The following is a 13,514-nucleotide window of genomic DNA, read 5'->3' as shown; positions in this document are numbered from 1 at the left end:
ATATTGCATGCACAATGTCGTTTCGCGGAGTGGTGGCAATATGCTCCAGCCGCTGATAGTCACACACAAAGGCGCCTTTTCAATTCTCAAAAAATAATTGTGCATGCTCATTTTTGTATTGCATGATCGCAAATTAATTTCGTCCTAACAATGTGCATTTTTTTTTCATGTTCACGTTGTCCATTAGTAGTCTGGTTTTTTAGTTGGATAGCCTGAACTCTTGAACATGAATTATGCGTTCATTTTTTTTGTTGGTACTGAAATACGGTGTAGTAGTTGTTTATTTTCCTTAAAAAAAGTTGTTTATTTTCCTTGCAAGGCTGGGCTGAGCCAGGCCCAGCTCAAGTCTGACTTGCATCCCGCAAAAAAAAAAAAGTCTGACTTGCATCCATTTCCCTTCTGCCCAAAGACTACGCTACGCTCCACTCCCACCTTCCCTCCGCCGCCGCCGCCGCCACCACCACCAACCAGCCGCAGCCGGCGACCATGGCGGAGGAGGCCGCGGCAGCAGGACCGACGCCTCTCCTCGAGGGCCTCTAGACGAGATCGTCCTATGGGAGATCCTCGTCAGCCTCCACCCCAAATCCCTCCTCCGCTGCCGCGCCGTCCGCCACGCTTGGCGCTGCGCCACCTCCACCCGCCACTTCCTCCTCGCCCACCACGCCCGCCAACCCGACCTCCCCATCTTCTCCAGCGGCAGACACAATAACATCCTCGCCTTCGACCACCGGGCCGCCCAACTCCACACCGTCGCCCGGTATGACGAGCCCTTCATTCTGCAGGCTTCCTGCGACGGCCTCCTCCTCTCCAGGTCTTATTGTGGCCGCCGCACTACCTACAACCCGGCCACGCGGGAGCATGCCTTCCTCGGGAGATTACCGTGGGACTTTGATCTTGGGGATGTACCCACACCGCCCCACTGGAGAGTACCGGCTGCTACTCACCAACTTCAGGGGCCCTGAAGACCAAATTGGCTGCTATGTCCTTCCTAGGCCTGGACGGAACGAGCGGGCTTTTGGGCCCGCTCGTGGCCCGTTGAGGACCGGACCGCACGGTCCAGGACCGGTAGGAAAACTGGTCGGTCCGGGCTGCGATAATGGGCCCGAAAAAATGTCGGTCCGGTCCGGTCTTTAACCGAGCCGCTCGGTCGGACCGAGGGATCGCTGTCACCGCCGCCGCCGTTCCTCGTCGTCGCGGACACCGGCAGCCCCTTGGCGAACTACCATGTCCCCGAGCTTCCCCATTCCTTCCTTCCTCTCCTCCCCGTGCGCCGCATCTTCTTGCCGCCAGTCGCCATCGCTGTCGTGCTTAGACTGCTGCCGATCTGGAGTTCCGAACATGACCTTGACCCCAACTTGCGGCTGCATGAGCTGAAATCGTGCCATGAAAGGAGCTGCAGGTCAAGATGTTTCCCTTACAACTGAAAGGAACGAAAAGTGGCATCCCACGTCCACCCGTACGTAGCTATGTTGCCGCTGCATGAGCTGAAATCATGCCATGCCACGATCTCCCACAACCGCCTGATCTAACCTGAAACTAAGTCAAGAGGTGGGCATGTACACGTTGCATGGCGAGTGATTTCTCCGGAAGTGGGCATGCACCAGGCATCAGCTCTGAACACGAACTGGGAGATTCAGAAAATTCAGTTTTGTCAGATTCAGAAATTCAGTTCGTCAGTTTCATCCAAGATTCAACAGATGACTAAGCTGTAGCTAACCAGGACCTAAACTGCAGCTAACTAGGAGCCAAATAACTAACTAGGACCTAAACAACAGCTAGCAGAACTAGTGGCATCGGTCCACACGGTCCTCAAAAGTTGACCGAGCCAGCACCCTTTCGGTCCGGTCCTGGAAAAGGAGCTCGCTGAACAGCTCGGTCCGGTCCGGACCGGACCGCCAGCGGCCGGTCCAAACGCCGGCTCGGACCGAGACCGGACCGGACCGGACCGTGTCCAGGCTGAGTCCTTCCGCTGTGCTCCGACCAGCCACCGAGGTCAATTGGGTGGCTGGACATGGTAAAAGCGCTGTTGTTCGAGACATCTACCTTGATCCGTGATAGCCTGCATTGGTTTCTAGCGAAGCATAGAAATCATGTGTTAGTATTTGACACCACAGCTGAGTCATTCTGGCACATGCGTGCTCTAGTTGTTCAGACCCTGACCTGTTTGAGATGGATGACACGTTGGGCATCCATTGCCTTCATCATGACACCGAAATCATTAATATATGGGTGTTGCAAGATTATGAAAGCGAGGTTTGGGACTTCAAGTATCAAATCAAATTGCCGGCTGCAAAAATCAGGGAGCAGTTTGAAGACAATCGTGAGAGTTGGGATTTGGATGTTGTTTCGCGGGATGGTGACGTGCTCTTGCTGCTCAATTTTGGTGGGTGGCTGCTTCATGTTGACAGTGACGGCAAATTGATTGACAGTTTCAGTTGTGGTCGTAAAGATCTGTGCTTGCATAAATATCAGCTCAAACAAAGTCTTGTCCAGCATACCTTCTTTCCAGCTCTAAAAAGTTACGCAGTCAGTGACTCACCTTTGATCTGATGGCTCTTGAGTGAGATGGTGTTTCTTTCTGCCTAGCTGTCATATCCGTGTGACCTGCAATATCTATGGATTGGACCAAGTATGAGCCAACTGGCCTCTTCTTCGTTATGCATTGATGTGTATAAGTTATTATCAAAAGCTTTGACTGTAATGTGGTTGCATGAAATCTATGCTTGTGTTGACAACCTTTTAGGCTGAAGTGATTACTGCTTGTGTTGATGCTAGAATCAAGATTTCACTTTGTTCTGCTTTGGAAATATTTGCCAACTGGTCTTACAGAGACTTTAAGCTCATCATTAAAGTAAGAACTAGTCATTATATTTGCAGGTATGGATATTGGCTCAAACAAAGTCTGGTCCAGCACACTTTTTTTCCGACTCTAGAAAGTTGCCGTTGATCTGATGGCTGTTGAGTGAGGTGGTGCTTCTTTCTGCCTAGCTGTCATATCCTCATGAGCATCAATATCTAGGAATTGGACCAAGTATGAGCCTACTAGCCTCTTCTTCGTCTTGCATTGATGTATATAAGTTATTATCAAAAAAGCTCTGACTGCAGTGTGGTTGCATGAGATATATGCTTCATAACCTTTCGGGCTGAACCGCTCAAGTGACTACTGTGTGTGGTGATGCTAAGATCAAATTTTCATTTTGCTCCGCTTTGTAAAGTTTTGCCAACTGGTCCTCCTTATGTGTGTATTTTCTTGAGCTGAGAAATTTGGCTTTGTTTTATGTTAATTATCTACTAGTCGTATTCTTAGTACTCAAGTGTTAGCTATCTATGCCCCTCATATCACTGTTTCTTGAAGCGAAGAATTGATTTTTACCTTTTCATCTAGTGATCTTCTTAATAGTCAACATTTAGGTTGTTTCCTGTTTCTATCCTTTGCTGAAGCTGGCGATGAAACAGAGGCAAACAAATATTACTTGTTGACTTGCAAACATCATCTGATAATAGAAGACCTTAGAATACTGGTAGTTATATTCAATGGTTGCGTCATAGTCAGTGAAATATTCGGTTATAAATTCATTTTCCCTATGAATAAATTGCACATTGGTAAGTAGATCTTATGGAGACTTTAAGCTCATCATTATAGAGAACTGGACAGGGTTATATTTGTCTCGTTCCAGTGAGCTGTAGTATTCTCTAAAATAGACTGATATTGCAACCTGAAAATCTATGAATACCTTTTTGTGCCTCCACGCTGACACCGTTTTTATATTGCATTGTTTGGAATAATCTCTTACTGTTTTACTTTTCCTGCTAAACATTTTTAGTATTAGTGCTTCATGTTTATGTTTCATCTGAACATAAGTTGAAGAAACAAAATTTGTAGTAATAAGCACAAGAAAGGTTTGCTATTGTCAGACCCAGGTCCCACATTGTGTTCATGTCTCAAGGAGGACAGCACCAGGCCTGCTGTGTGAGAGCACAACTGGAGAAGTAAGGGTGAAGTTACTGATCATTTGCTTCCCAATGAACATGCTATGGAACAAAGCTTTTCAGAATGAACATGATCACGGAGATATAACCAATCACCTTAAACTCGAATGTGTCCTTGTAAGCTGAGGCTTCAGAGATTAGTTAGAATATTGACCAGTGGGTGAGAGTACTTGCATGTTATTCATGGAATGGCAGGTGAGCGCACACCTACTAGTTGCATTCATCTCTTTGAGGTCATTGTCTGCAGTCTTACGTTGAGATCATCGTTTACCAGTGGGTGATCATTGGCAGAATTTTGTCTTACCTTATTTCAGTAGCTGAATGCAATTATCAGGACCTTACTCTACTTTGTAGTATCTTGTTGGTGACTCAAGGTTAACACGAATTGATACAAGCCAGGGTAGAAAAAAATATGCAGAATACTGCTGATCTGCTTATCAGCATCTGCATTGTCAGCTGAACAGGAACTCTTCCATTGTGAATTTGGCAGCAATATTCTGCCAAGGGATGAGTTGCATTGGAAAAACACTGTTTCATAGTTGGCGGCGTTTAGCTATGGCGAACTAGCAAACCAAACCACTGTGCACTATGATTCATTTCCCATTCTTTTGAGTAATTTTGAGATGTGAAATTCAAGCAGTGATATTTAGGGCTTCACTGAATTTTGTAGAAGTCACTGTTAATATCTACTCGACAGTGCAAAGATTGCACAATATCTTAGGTTTTGGCATCGAAAATATAGATCATACTTATTTTAAATTATTCAGCCGACAATGTATATGGTGAATGCCGAGACAAAGCCCCTGCAAATAACTTCAGTCGCCCACATTGTTTGTTAACCCTTTTGCAACATTAACTTGTGATTCACTGCAGGTTTGATATTGCTGCATGTTTCTGATAGACAAGAAACAACACTGAAACTAATTGGTGCTTTGAAGCGTTAAACCCTCTACATTTTCATCTGCAACTCAACACCTCGCCAAAACTAACCGGTGCTTTGTAGCGTTAAACCCTCTACATTTTCATCTGCGACTCGGCACATCACCAAAATAGCAAAGTTTTAAATAGCGCGCTAAGCATCTTAGCGCCGGACCTCTTTCAAATGCTATAGCGTGCTATAGCGGAGCTATAGCGCGCTATTTAAAATGTTTGTTCATTTGTTTGGACCAAAGTCTCTTAGCGCAAGACTTTTTGTAAACGCTATAGCGTGCTATAGCGGAGCTATAGCGGGCTATTTAAAACAGTGCAAAATAGTCTCATTTTGCTTCCTCATCTGTGATCACCTAGCAACCTTTTAGTTGGAATTATATAGATGTTATTTCGATTCTTAAGCATCGGAAATTTGAGTTTCGAAGCCATAGAACGGGAGCGCAGTCGAAGGTCACACGAAGTAGTTGCCTCTGCTTGTCAGTTTCAGTTTCAAATTATGGGTCTTTGTTTGGTCACAAGATACATATGGCAGATTAATATCTACAACCTCATGTTGCTAACTGACTACTTCATGTACATTCTGTGATCCGTTCGTACGTACTTTAGTTATTTGTTGTTCATGCTTTAGGTGTTCATCAAACCTGCGAGTTGGAACTTGGAACATCAGCTCAATTGAGCATCATTAAATTGGTTCCTTAATTCTCTTAGCAATGAAAAGAAAAGTTTTGTTTGTTCAGAGAGAGAGAGATAGCACTCAAATACTACAGAATTCAGATAATAGATGACAAATTTCTATTATCGCAGAATCACCGATCGAAAACAATAAAAGCTTGGCCAGAATCTTGAAAGAGATTTCACCAACCTTAGGTTTGATAATGATTCTAGTAAATGATCATCAACTAATCCAAATATCGCTAGCTAGAACTTGGTCCGGTACTGGCACGACGAGCTCTGTGCGCCGGGGCGCCGGACGTTGACAACGACGTCGCACACCGTGAGCACGACGGCGTGGTGCCTGAGCAGGCCGAGAACGGTGACCGTCCCCGGCACGGTCGTCCGCACGGTGAGCGACACATCCCCAGCGCCGCCGAGCAAGTCGCCGTACAGCTGAGGTGCGTACCCGGCGAGGCGGTCAGCGAGCACCGTGAGCCTGACGGTCACCACGTTGGTGCTTCCCGCGCTGATGCGTCCGGGCGGCACGTTGGCGTCCGCGGCGAGCGTGCCGTGGTAGTAGACCTCAGCGCGGCCGGCGTCATGCGTGAAGGACGCGACGGGGCTGGGGTTGCGGATGGAGAGGACGACGTCGAGCGTCACGTTGAGGGAGAGTCGGGAAGGGGAGAGAGACACGGAGGTGAGCCGGATCGTAGAGATGGTGGTGTCGGCCGGGTGCGGGCGGAGCGCCGTGATGGCCAGCACGGCGACGGCGACAACGAGGAGGAGGAGTACGGCGAGGGAGACGATGAAGCAGACTCGGAGTCGGCGGCGTGACGCGGCGCTGTGGTGGTCACAGGCGGCAGTGGGCATGCTTGCTTCCTGCTTGCTCTCTCCTCTTGGAAAGAGGTGTTGCTAGCTACCAGTCTTGGTCTGCTTGACCCGTTATGCACCATTTTGCCCCAACTTAGCTACATGTAAGTTCCCTAAAAGTTAAATCTGGGTTAGTCGATTATTTCGGCCGTTGATTTCTGCTTTGAGATTCGTGCTCCATGATATTTTTTATGTTGTCACTGTCGTTGCGTTTTGGGCTCAAATTTCAGACTGACCACTGTTTTGGGTCGGTTGATTCCTTATTGCGCTAAAGACCATTTCGCGTTGTTTGTTTACAGACCGACAGTGCTTCATTATTTTATATTTGTATGTACTTTTTGATTTTTTTTGCATTTTTTGCTTGAACTTTAAAAATGCATTTATTGCTTGCCTTTTTCCTTTTTGAGTCAGTCTTCTTGAGTATTTCTCGGAAGTTCGTAAATGCAAATCAATACATGCAAGTATTATATAAATTATATTAGAGTGCGAAAATTACACTATTATATACTTATTTCTCACATATTTACACAGCGCAAAGTTGTGTGTAAGTTTTTTAAAATTTTCTTTCTTAAAAGGTAATAACAATGTCACTAATTCATTCTGTCTTAGAAAAGTTTATATTTTATTTTGTTTTAGTTTTGTTTCATTTTCTTTCTTCTTTCAGGGTAATACCACTGCCACTAATTTATTCCTTCTTAGTAGACTTATTTTTTTCCCCAAATCCCACTATGATATGCTTATTCTTGCATATTATAAAAACACACAATTTTTTGTGTAAATTATGTGAAAATGTTGTCATTTTTTTTCTCAGTTTATATTTCATTTTCTTTCTTCTTTAAGGATAATATCAATGTCATTAATTCATTCCTTCTTACGAATTTTGTTTTGCGAAAATTCCGTCATTATATGCTTACACTCGCATATTATATAAAAACACATTTTTTGTGTAAATTATGTGCAATTTTTGACTATTTTTTTCTTCTTAAAGTGTAATACCAAGTCCCCTAATTCATTATTCATCGAAAACTCATTGAATTTGCTTTACTTCTTGTTTTATTAGTTTATTTAATTTCATTCTTTTTAAGGGTAATACCAATGCCACTTATTCATTCCTTCTAAGTACACTTTGTTTTTCCCAAAATCCCACTATGGTATGCTTATTCTTGCATATTATAAAACAACACAATTTTCTATATAAATGATGTGCAACTTTTATCATTTTTTTATTTTCTTTCTTCCTAAAGTGTAATACCAATATCACTATTTCATTCTTCCATGGAAACCTTTATTATTTTGATTTTTTTCTAGTATTCATTTCATTTTCTTTCTTCTTTAATGGCAATACCAATGCCACTAATTCATTCTTTGTAGGAACTTCTATTTTGCGAAGTTTCGCATATTATACAAACACAATTAACGTCTTAATTGTGTGAAAATTTTACCATTATTTGATTTAATGTTGTTCATTTTCTTTACTCTTAAAGAGTAATGCTAATGCCACTAATTCGCTCTTTCTTAGAAAACTTTATTTTTTTTGACTTTTTAGTTTACTTTCTTTCTTCTTAAAAGGTAATACCAATGTCACTAATCCATTTTTCCTTAGAAAACTTTTTTTTGATATTTTGTTAGGTTTTTGTCATTTTATTTCGTATTTAAGGGTAATACCAATTCCACTATTTCATTCCTTTTCAGGAAACTTTTTTTTGCGAAATTCCAATATCATATGCTAATACTTACATATTATAAAAAGCGCAATATATGTGTAAATTTTGTGTAAAATTTTCCATTATTTGGTTAAATGTTTTACTCTTAGAGGGTAATACCAGTGCCATTAATTCTTTATTCCTTAAAAAACTTCATTAATTTGTTTTTTAGTTTTTATTTCATTTTCTTTGTTCTTAAAGGGTAATATCACTAATTTATTATTCCTTCAAATACTTCATTATTTTGATTTTGTTTTTATATTTTGTTTCCTTTTTAAGGGTAATACACATACCACTATTCCATTCAATTTTAGGAAACATATTTTTTGCGAAATTCCACTCCTATATGTTCATTCTTGTATATTATAAAAACGCAATTTCTATGTAAATTATGTGCAAATTTTGCCATTGTTTTTTGAATTTATTTTAGTTTATATTTTATTTTATTTCTTTACCAGTGTCACTAACTCATTCCTTCTTAGGAAACTTTTTTTTTGCAAAACAAATCCATCATTATATGCTTATAGTTGCATATTATATAAAGACACATTTTTCGTGTGAATTGTGTGCAATTTTTTTGACCAGCTTTTTCTTCTTAAAGGGTAATGCCAAGGCCCCTAATTCATTAGAAAACTTCATAATTTTGAATTTTATTTTGTTCTTGTTTTATTAGTTTATATTTCTTTTTAAGGGCAATACCATGTCAGTAATTTGTTTCTTCTTAGGAAACTTTTTGTGTGGAAATTCCACTATTATATGCTTATTATTGCATATTACAGTAAAGCGCAACTTTTATGTCAATTGTGTGCAAGTTTCGTCATTATTATTTTTTATTTTCTTTATTCTTAAAGAGTAAAACCAATATTACTAATTCATTATTTCCTAGACAAACTTCATTGCTTTTACTGTTTTAGTTTTAGTTTCATTTGTTTCTTCTTAAAGGGTAATTCCAATGTGACTAATTCATATCTTCTTAGGGAACTTCTTTGTTTTCCAAAAAAATTCACTTATTATTGCATATTATAAAAATATGAAATTTATATGTAAATTATGTGAATTTTTTCCTTATTTTTGTTTTTAAAGGGTGATACCTATGCCACTAGTTCATTCTTTGTTAGAACGTTTTATTTTTATTTACTTTTATTTTTCTTTGTTATTATCGTTATTGTCTTATATCTTACAAGGCTTTGGGTCATTTTTGATATGTTTTAGACCAAGCCCAAGTATCTAATGGACTTCTTTGTTGGTTGCCTAAGACCGAGTGCTCCTCTAAAGAAGTCGATTAATAGCAATATACAAAGACCCAAAAAGGTATATCCAACAAATCTCAGTCATCAAATTAGGTCAATCCAACGACTCAGGTTGCTCCAATGATGAGTGCTCAACACGTTTAGCGTGCAATTAACTTCGTATCAAATATCAATTCCAGCACTAATCAAATAATTAACATGCAGATAATATCCTATCTAATATATGCATGCAATTAATGTACTGTCACATATCAATATGCATAGCACGTAAGGATTTACTAGTAAGGAAAAGTAACCAATACGAATAAAATCCTTTTTTATCTGACACATGCTGATGTTTCTCGCTCCCATATTAGTTTTATACATTTTTCGTTTTACATTATGAATAACATAAAAGATGTGATATGTATATGCCTGCCATGTTGGAAATTCGTTCTAGTTGAACTCAAGCGGCACAATCATAAATCCGAAGGCATGTAGCATCACCAAGGAGCTTTGCATGCATCTTCATGCAAGTATCGCGTGTTAGTGACGGAGAACAAAAAATAAGGCGGCGGTGTTTCATCTGAATGCATGGCGTGGTAGTGAAGGACAATAAAAAGTTGGCGTGTTTCATCTGCATGACAAAAGGTGAGCTGACTTGCTGTAGGCGGGACCTCGTGGTAACAAAAATGCTACACTTACGTAAAATGCCTATGTATTGTTACGTAATTAAACTAGTAGAAAACAGGACATTTGTTCCGGTTCGTAAGGGTCTTTAGTCCCGGTTCTTGAACCGGGACTAATAGGTCGTTACTAATGCCTCCCCCCTTTAGTCCCGGTTCTTATACGAACCAGGATAAATGGGCATCCACGTGGCCGCTGCGGGCAGCCCAGGCAGGGGGACCTTTAGTCCCGGTTGGTGACATAAACCAGGAACAAAAGGCATCCACGCGTCAGAAGCTGGCTGCAGCTGAGGTTTTTTTTAAGTGGCTGGTTTAGGGGTTTTGGGGATTAATTTAGGTTGTTATTAGCTAGCTAATAGAGAGAAGTGTCCTCTCTTGTCTTCGTGCTTGGTTTACCAACGCTACTGCTATGTTCATTTCACCCGCTGATATATAATAACTCTTCATGCTCGCATCATACATCATCATATATAATAACAAGTCCTACTAATCATGCATCATCATACAACCTCTACTCGTTATTAATAACAAGTCATACGATCATCATACTCATAGTCATCGAACCCAACCCTACATAATTGTTCTTAGCACATCATCAGTATCAGGTAGACCTAAACACACTTAATATAAAATAGCATAAAACAATATAGACCCTGACTCTCCATTATGAAGAATGGAGATCATCCTGTCTCCAATTCTCGCGCTTCGCTTCCTTTTGCTTCCAAGAAGCTCCTTACGACTGTCCATACATTTTTTCCATTCTTTGATTGTCATATCTCCACTTCTTTTAGAAATCCGGTATGGACAGTTGAGATTCGTAGGACGACCTGGTTGTATGTTCAAAACATGAAGGCGACCGTGCGTATACATCAGATGAGGCACACAATCATTCGGGATTATCTGTTGAAAAACATAGTAATAACTTCGTAGTTAGCAATGATGTACTAGTTTTAAAAGTATGCAAAAAGATGCATGGATATCGTAATAGTAAAAACTCTTACCAGGGTATATCCATGGTAGTTACCGTAGTTCAACATGTGCACTAGTGGCACGTATTGACCATAATGTTGAGGAGTTCGATTGTAGACATTGTAATTCTCAAGATCAGTACAAAATGCGATCAGATGATTTTTCTCCTTATAAGTTAATTCGGAGCCATCGGTGTAGTGGGTTTTGTCTACCATCTTCCGCACATTCTTTGAAGAATGAAAATACGCTTTCAACTATTTTGAAATGAATAATATAAATTACTTAATAACTATGTTAAGCTCACATGGGGGAAGAATTGAAGGTGTATCCACAAGGACCCAAATGTCCATATTGTCTTCCTCGATTATAGGATCATCAAGATTCATGGTGACAAGCATACCCTCATCAAAACCATACATCTTGCAAAGTGCTTCCCAATTTTTGCAACCAAAATGGGTTACACTCTAGCATTGTACAGCTTTACTTTAAAATCCACACCATGATGGGTCCTTAGGAGAATTTTTTTGGTTTCCATACTTTCATGGTCTTCAAAACCTATCCTCTCCAAGACATAGCGTCTTGCATAGCATCGGATAAGCTAGTCGAGTTGGAAAAGATGAAAAATATACTTTAAAATAGTTGAAGTCGTGCTTAATTACGAAAAAAACTATTGTCATCATTGCGTACCGTATGAACATCGAAGGTCTCCTCGAGCTTAATGCTGAAGCACCGATCTTCGTCCAGCTCAATGAACCTGTCGCACATACCCCGGTCGATGTGGCACCAGTCGCACTCCCCCGGGCGGTTTTCGTCGTCCGAGTACGACATTTCCGGCCTATGTTCAGAATTCAAATATTAAACTTGTACAATTAAATATATGTACTAAAAAACCTAAATTAAATCATTATTATTAATCACGGGTTGACTATCGGTGATGGTACATAGCTCCTCCTTTCATTCCCGAGTGCATTATTACACCAAATTGTCTAGCACACGGGAATGAAGGAGAAGCTACCCCACGACGGCGTGGATGATGGAGGGGGCTCCTAGATTTCTGCATAAAGTGCTCTTCAATTTTAGCATTCAAAGTAGGAGTACTTTTCCAATATGAGCATTCAATAAGCAAAACCAAATCGTAAAATAAAGTAGTATTCAAATTAGCATGCATTCAATTATAACCAAAACTACATCATCTCTTGTGTCCGTACATCGTCGAATATTATCACTAATACTCCTCGAGTACTATCATACATATAGCATTGCTAATTAATACAGCAGCTAGAACCGTAGCGCCCAACGGGTATCGTCGCGGGCGGTGGACACCCAAAGATAAGGAACCATCACAGGATCATAGCTCTAGTGAGATCCCTGAAGAACCTGTCAGGTATTGTCGAACCTGCCCTCCAATGCAACCATATAGCGACGGACGTGCTCGTCCTCCTCGCTGACACGGTGACGTACCACCTCCGCGGTGTCCGGAAGCCTCGGCACCGTTACTGGCCCACGCGACCGCCACCAAACAATGATCGGGTCAACAACGGGCTAACTCCTCACCAACCTACGTCCCCCGGAAGGTAGCACCTCCCAATACCAGCCCGGCGGAGCCCAGTCCCGAACATGGCCCTGATCAAGCAGGCCTCCACCGCCGAGTCGACGATGACGAGGATGCGGGATAGGCATCGTCGACGTCGATGCGGGAACTACTTCTATATATAGTTAAATAAAGTAGTTTTATTAATTAAATCAACTAGTTCAACTACTAAGCACTTACTATAAATAAATAAAGTAGTACTAACTAAAAACAAACTACTTTTATATATAGTAAAATAAAGTAGTTTATTAAATCAACTAGCTAGTTCAACTATATATGAAGCACTTACTATAAATAAAATAAAGTAGTACTTACTAAAAATAAACTAGTTTAACTATAGTTCTATTATTTTTCTAACTAATTATATTAAACACTTTCTCTTCTTATTTTTTCCTTTTTCCTCTATTCTAAATATGAACATATTCATAAATGACTTTTATCACTCACAATTTTCCTATACATACACAATAAATTGACAAAGAAAATACTATGAACAAAAAAATCATTAAAATTCTATAAACAAAATTACAACAGAAAAAAATCAAAAAAATTCTATGAACAGAAAAAAAAATCATAAAAATTTGACATATTCGAACTTTGCATATATATGAACATACAAACATGCATATTCAACAATAATATCACAAAAAATCTATTAATAGAAAAACAATCTAACACAATATGAACTACACATCTACACATCTAACAAATTAATTACATAATATGAACAAAAAATCTAAAAAAAATCTATGAACTACACATCTAACAAAAAAATCTATGAACTACAAAAAAATCTAACAAAAAAATCTAAACAAAAATCTAACAAAATCTAACTCAATTAACTACACATCTAAATTATACTACACATCTAAATTAACTACTACTAACATCA

General features: G+C 40.2%; 1 pseudogene; it reads left to right on the top strand.

Moving 5' to 3' along the window:
* Positions 1-486: 486 nt before the first annotated feature.
* Positions 487-2,550, top strand: LOC119282791 (annotated as a pseudogene).
* The last annotated feature ends 10,964 nt before the right edge of the window (positions 2,551-13,514 follow it).

Source organism: Triticum dicoccoides, chromosome 3B (genome assembly GCF_002162155.2).
Source record: "Triticum dicoccoides isolate Atlit2015 ecotype Zavitan chromosome 3B, WEW_v2.0, whole genome shotgun sequence".
NCBI classification, from domain to species: domain Eukaryota; kingdom Viridiplantae; phylum Streptophyta; class Magnoliopsida; order Poales; family Poaceae; genus Triticum; species Triticum dicoccoides.
The sequence above is the reverse complement of the archived record's forward strand: the minus strand, read 5'-3'. Positions and strand labels throughout refer to the sequence as shown.